At 44.6% G+C, this 7,141-nt stretch overlaps 1 pseudogene; it reads right to left on the bottom strand.

The window, feature by feature from the left end:
* Positions 1–4,417: 4,417 nt before the first annotated feature.
* LOC110301286 lies at positions 4,418–5,199 on the bottom strand (annotated as a pseudogene).
* Positions 5,200–7,141: the final 1,942 nt, after the last annotated feature.

Raw genomic sequence — 7,141 nt, 5'->3', positions numbered from 1 at the left:
GAGGCAGAGGCAGGTGGATTTCTGAGTTCAAGGCCAGCCTGGTCTACAAAGTGAGTTCCAGGACAGCCAGGGCTACACAGAGAAACCCTGTCTCGAATACAAACAAACAAACAAACAAACAAAAACAAAAACAAATCCCCAAACTGGTTGAGTATATGCCCATTATCCCAGCTCTCAGTATACAGAAACAAGAAAGAAGTTCAAGGTCAACCTCAGTTACCTAACAAGGGCAGCCTGTGCTACATGAGACCTTGTCTAGAAAACAAACGAACAAAGAACAAACGGCTTTTAATCCCAGTACTTGGGAGGCACAGGCAAGCAGATCTCTGTGAGTTTGAGGCCAACCTGGTCTACACAGTAAGATCCAGGCCAGCCAGGGCATCATAATGAGACTCTCAAATACAGACAGACAGACAGACAGACAGACAGACAGAGAAGAAGACATCCAATAAGCAAGATATTGTTTTGTACTGACTATGAAACTTAGTAAATAAACCAGGCATGGTGGTACATGCCTGTAATCACAGTACTTGGGGTGTACACACACACACACACACACACACACACACACACACCCCTCTCCCACATTCAGGGCTTTGCATATATACATTCCCAGTCTTAAATGTCTTTTGTATCACAATTTTTTTCTCAGTTCTCTTTATGGTTTTATTTATTTAGTTCAGAACCTTAGCCAATAGGATACTGCCCACATTCAGGGAAGGTCTTCCTCCCCAGTTAAACTTCTGACACCACCTTGACAGACACCACTCAGAGATGCTCCTCCTTTAGTGATTCCTATCCGGTCAGGGTGACAATGAAAATTAAGCATTACAGAATGGAACTATTTCTCCTAGACATAGATACTCCCTAAGAAATGGAAGAGACAATGTCTACAAAGACCCCAAAGGCAGGTCCAGGAATGTAGCTCACATGACCAAACAAAAACCAAAGCCACAGGCACACCTTTGGAATAATACTATGTCAGTAAAGGATCCCTCTAAGTCTTTCCCCGGGAATGGCAATCACTGCCAAGGAAGGAACATAAACACCAGATCACATCGCTCCGACAGGTCAGTGGCTTCAGCCTTGAAACGCACTTGCCCAGTTTTTGCGCATTTGCCTTTCATTAGAGGAACATTCAGCATGAAACCCTGGGTGGTACTCGTACAAAGCTAAAGGGCATGTTTGTCTAAGACCTCAAGAGAGAACAGTATAAAATACCCATGCCCAGCGAGCAGGTACAGTACTGCTCACTCCTCGGAGAAGGCGATCAAGTGTGAAGGGGAGATGCTGAAAGAGTCTGTGTGCTTGGGAAATAGTTTCACAGTGTTCCACGGGTTTGCACTGTGGACGTTGGGCAATGTGAAAACTGGTGGGACCTGTAAGAGGCCTGACTGAGGAGAAGACTGTTGCTAGGTCTTCCCCTTGTTCAAGCTTGGGCTGCGGTATCTCGCATGCACACACTCCTCCCTCCAAGATCGTGTTCAGCAAGACATACCTACAGATATAAATAAAGAAGAAAAGACCAAGACACACACAGGATTCTAATGCAAACATGGTACTGAGCAGTAAGTCGGAGATAGAGGTGAGCAAGGAGGTTGGTCCTGTCCAACAACAAGCTGGCCTGTCCCTCCTTCGAATCAGGGACTGGTGATCTCCACTGTAATCGGGTGCTGGATCTGAACTGGTCCTTAACAACCACAGTCAGAACAAGGAGCACTGCCGATGCTCACTCGGGAGATAAAGCTTCTTCCTTTAGCCTCCATTTCTTTTTCAGGGAACTGTGCCATTGAGGACCCGCAAGAGGGAAAAGAGCCGTCAGTGGCTGCCCATGATGCAGTCCCACTGTATCAGGGAAATTTAACAATAAACACACGTATTCATGTACCCGACTTGTTCCTTTACAGAACCACTTTCTGACACTTACCAATGTGTCATGGCCACAATCTCCTTTGTCTGAGACTGGCCTTGTGATTAGGAAGGAAGAAGGCGTTAAGACCAAACAGAGGCAGCCAGCTAATCCAGGGAGGTGCGCAGAGAAAGCAAGACTAATGTCTTGAAGGATGAGTGAGAATCAGCCGGCCTGAGCAGAAGCACGCATGCATGAGGGGCCCCGTAGTCCTAAGCAAAACTGAAATACAGAAGCGTCTTAGTTTGCTTTCTGCTGCTGTGATAAACACCATGACGGAAAGTAATTTGGGGAAGGGCTATTTTAGATTACACTTTGTAGTCAAGGAAGTCAGGAAAGGAACCTGGAGGCAGGGTCCAGAGTCAGAGGCCATGCAGGAGTAACTGCCTACTGGCTGGTGCTCCCTGCTCAGTTTGCTTTCTTAGACACCCAAGACAACCTGCCCAGGGACAGTGCTGCTCATAGCGGGCTGGGCCCTTCCACATCAATTATCAATTAGAAAACAGCCCATAAACTTGCCTACAGGCAAATCTTAAGGAGGTGTTTTCTTGCTTGAGGTTTCCTTTTCCAAGAGGGCTCCAGCTTGTGTCAAATTGGCACAACCAACCAACCAACAAACAAAAAAACCCACAACCAAACAATCAGCAGGAAAGGGCACTAAAACAATCACAATAACACAACAACAAACAAACACACACACTCACACAAGCCATGCTGTCTTCGAGGGCAGTGGTCATAGAGTACTCTCTTGGCTCCTACCTGGAGGGTCGAGAGGAAGTAACACCTGCTTATGAGGGTATCTACACACCAGTCCTAAAAGAAAAGTGAGATGTGGGCTGGCAAGGTGACTTCCATGGGCAAGGGCGGCCACTGGCAAGCCTGCTGACCTGAGTGTGATCCCCGGAACCCACGGTGGAAGGAGAGAACGGTCACCCGCAAGTTGTCCCCTGACCCCTTCATGTGTCCTGTGGCACGCTCACCCTCCCCACACAAATAAATAAATAAATAAATAAATAAATAAATAAATAAATGCAAACATATTTTTAAAGATGAAAAGTCAGACTTACTGGGCAGAGGGAGTGGGTGTAGGTCTACTAAGGACTCTGAGGACCTGGTAAGGCATCATGGGCAGGTTGGAAAGGATATCAGGCTGAGAACGGGGCATAGAGTGCGGCTGACGCAGGTTGGAATGGATATCAGGCTGAGAACGGGGCATAGAGTGTGGCTGAAAGTGGTTAGTGGTCAGGCAGGTGGGAACACAATGTATCTTGTGGTTTTGACATCTAGGGTCAGGCTGGTGGCCAAGGTCAGAGCTTACAAATGTTAGACTATGGTGTGTAGAGGGCACTCTCCCTTTCTGTGAGGTTGGTAGGAACAGGCTCGGAGAGACTCTGCTAGCTGCAGGATTCCTGTTCTAACTGGATTATAAGCAACAGTCTGGGCTCTGAATTCCATGACCAGAGTTACTGGCTGGACTGCAGAACACGATGGTGATTAGGGTTGGTTGTGTGTAAGCCTGCGAGCTGCCTAGTGCACTTCTGATTACAGGCGAAGTCGAAGCAACTTGATGGTGGAGAATTAGCTCTGCAAGTAGCGATCGCTTAGTTTGCATGCCCTCTAGTGGTCGACTGCAGGAACTGCTAGTAGGGGGAACAAGGTGGATGTTGAATAAAGTAGGAGGTAAGCATGTTCTTGTTTTCTATATTCCTGCTGTTCATAGATCACTCTCTCTCTCTCTTTTATTAAATGAAAGCAGTCTTTCTGGGTTATGGTTAACATACAGTAAAATGCACATATATTTTGTTGTTGTTGTTGTTGTTTTTTTGAGTCAGTGTTTCATATAACCCCGGTTGGCCTAGAAATCCCATAGCCAAGAATGCCCTTCTGCATCTACCTCTGAGTGCTGGGGTTACAGGTAGGCACTACCATTCTGGTTTATGCGGTGCTGAGGATATACCTTGGGACTTCATGCATATCAGGCAAGTGCTAGGCTAACTGAGTCACATTCCCAGCCTCCTTTTCTTTCTCTGTTTTCGTTTTGAGACATGCTCTCATATATAGGCCAGGTTGGCCTTAGATGTGCAATCTTCCTGCAGCTGGGATTATAGGTGTCTGCCATTGCATCCTGCAGCTGGGATTATAGGTGTCTGCCATCGCATCCTGCAGCTGGGATTATAGGTGTCTGCCATCCCATCCTGCAGCTGGGATTATAGGTGTCTGCCATCGCATCCAGGTCTGTTTATTCCGAGTTCCCCTCCTTCTTTTTTCAGTGCTAGACACGGAGCACTGGACGGTGCCCGTGCTGGACAAGTCCCATGCCACCAAGCTTCATCCCTCAGCCCTTTAATTATTTTTCTGATTTGTCTTCTTTTGCCCAACTTGATTGTGTGATCTATCTTCATTTTGTGTCTGTTGATTGTTTAATTCTATTGTTCAATAATATATGATTTATTCTTTATTATTATTATTCACAAATAGGACTTTCTGTCACTATTAACGGTCTGGATTTTAAACAGATTCTTGGACTGGTGGTTCATATCCATCAGCTCGTTGAATGTCAGCACCTGTCTCGTCTCCAGTTGTTTTCCTGGAACTGCCACCTTCACCATGTAGCTCCATGAGCTTGCCCAATTCAAACCTGGGTTTCTTCAGCATTTTTACTTTTCTAAGATGTCATGGAGAGGATAAATGGACTGGCAAGCCTTTTCTATGTCTTTCCCAATGCTGTCTGGAATTGGTTTATTAAGTATTTCCTTTAAGTCATTAGTCTGCACTTCTCGGGTCACGGTTTCCATCTTCTTCCAGATCTGGCAGACTTGCTGATGCTGCACATAGGATGTCTTGCGTATCTGGTTGTTGGTGATTGTTAGTGAAGCCAACCTAGAAAAGTCGGAGCAAATACCCATCGGTTCTCCTGACAGCATCATGAACTTCAGTCATGGTCTGACACTTTTGGACCATGGAACACATTTTGTCCCGGGTGAGATCCATGTCAGGGAACTTCTCGGACAGTTTTTGCCCTGAACATCCTCAGTAATTAGCTTGAACTTTCAGAATGTAACTTCATCATTCTGTAGATCGGCAAGGTTCACTTCAAACACACGGTCCTTGAGGCCATCAGATGCCATTTTGGTTCCTTGAGTCCTTGTGACTAGTGTTTTCCCGATGTCTCTAATATTGAACATTGCTGGAACTTTCACATCATACCAGCCTCTCTTAGACAACGGATCAATCATGTTCTTTTTAGCTCCCTTCTTGCCCCCTTTCGTCAGGTGATTGTTCTTGGCGACCACTATGGAGAGCCAAAGGGGCAGAAGTACCTATTTTATTATGTTTTTGAAAGGGTTTTACTATATATCCCTGGATGTCCTGAAACTCACTGTGTAGACCAGAATGACCTTGAACTCAGAGATCCATCTGCCTGTGCCTCCCAAGTGCTAGGATTAAAGGCAGAAGCTACGTGGCTGTTCAACATTTTATTTTATTTATTTAGATTTTTAAATTTTATTTTATGTATATGAGTGTTTTGCCTTCACACATACATATGCACACATATATGTATATGTACTATGTGTGCCTGATGCCTGAGGAGATCAGAAGAAGGCATCCTATTCCCTGGAACTGGAGTTATGGATAACTGATTATGAGCCACCATATGGGTGCTGGAATCAAAGCTCGGTCCTTGGCAAGAGCAACAGCTTGTATTTTAAATAATATATTCTTTTGTTGGTACTTGTTTCCAGTTGTTAAATACTATTTTAAATTTCACAATGATTGTTAATGATCATTTTGTCTATGTTTTCATTTCTCTTGGGAATATACTTAGGGGAATACTTGCTGTGCCAAATTGTTCTCTTTCCTGTTTGTTTGTTTTTTTTAAAGATTTATTTATTGATTATATGAAAGTACACTGTAGCTGTCTTCAGACACTCCAGAAGAGGGAGTCAGATCTTGTTATGGATGGTTGTGAGCCACCATGTGGTTGCTGGGATTTGAACTCCGGACCTTCGGAAGAGCAGTCGGGTGCTCTTACCCACTGAGCCATCTCACCAGTCCTGTTTGTTTTGACAATATTTCTCTATAGAGCTTAGACAGGTTTCTGACTGATGATCCTCCCACCTTGGTCTCTGAGCACTGGACTCACAAGTGTGCACACCATATCTGACCCTATGTTTAGATATTTTAGGCAGGCTAGAGGGTAGCTCAGTGATGGAGCATGTACGTAGCATGCACCAGACCTTGGTTTTGATCCCCAACATTGCAAAAAATTAAATGTAAGGAATGGAGAAGCCATTTTCCAAAGTTTGCCCTCTTGTCAGCAATGTATTTGCATGGCTCCTCCAGTCCCCACCAATACGTACATGGCTTTCAGTTAGCACCACATCCCTCCAGAGAGTGTAAGTCAGTGGACACTTACTCAGTGGCTAATTATGAAGAGCGTGTATTCACATGGCCATTCTTGTATCTTCTGTGGGGCGATTTGTATTCCGATTACCTGGATTGTTTGCTCCTGCCATCCCCTTTCTGGGTTGAAGACTAGATAGCCATAGTCTTACTATAAGCTTAAGCTGTTTAGGATTTCAGAAGATGGTTCTAGAGTGGTAATACAAATTAGGATTAGATTATGGATCTGGATAGAAAATGATTTAGACTCAAAACTCTGAACTCCTCAAGATAGGATAGATAATTTATCTAAGTTGCCAAATATAAGCAGACTGATCTTTTCGAATGGAACTTTTACCTAATAATTTTCATAGTTGTTCCTAATACGTGTTATTTTATTGTTATAATTGAAAGAGCCTTTTTATTCAGACAAAAAGGGGGAATGGTTGAGGTTTGATTTTTTTTTTAGTTTTTCGAGACAGGGTTTCTCTGTGTAGCCCTGGCTGTCCTGGAACTCACTTTGTAGACCAGACTGGCCTCGAACTCAGAAATCCACCTGCCTCTGCCTCCCAAGTGCTGGGATTAAAGGCGTGCGCCACCACGCCCAGCTTTGAGGTTTGATCTTTTGCTACATATTGAAATGCTAGATTCTGTCCTCAAAGGTCCAGTTGCCAATGAGTGACTTCTCACATTTACCAGCTTCTGTGGTTCAAACATTTGGTTAAAAAAAAATGGCACAGCCAATTACTGAAGGGATTCGAGGTAGGTGGGTTTTGAGTTACCTGGTTTGGGGGTAGCAGAGAGAGGGAAGGAAGAAAGAGGAGAGAAGAAGAAAGGAAGCAGAGAGGG

The sequence above is a fragment of the Mus caroli genome, chromosome 9 (assembly GCF_900094665.2).
Source record: "Mus caroli chromosome 9, CAROLI_EIJ_v1.1, whole genome shotgun sequence".
NCBI lineage: Eukaryota > Metazoa > Chordata > Mammalia > Rodentia > Muridae > Mus > Mus caroli.
This window is presented reverse-complemented; position numbering and strand designations above follow the sequence as displayed.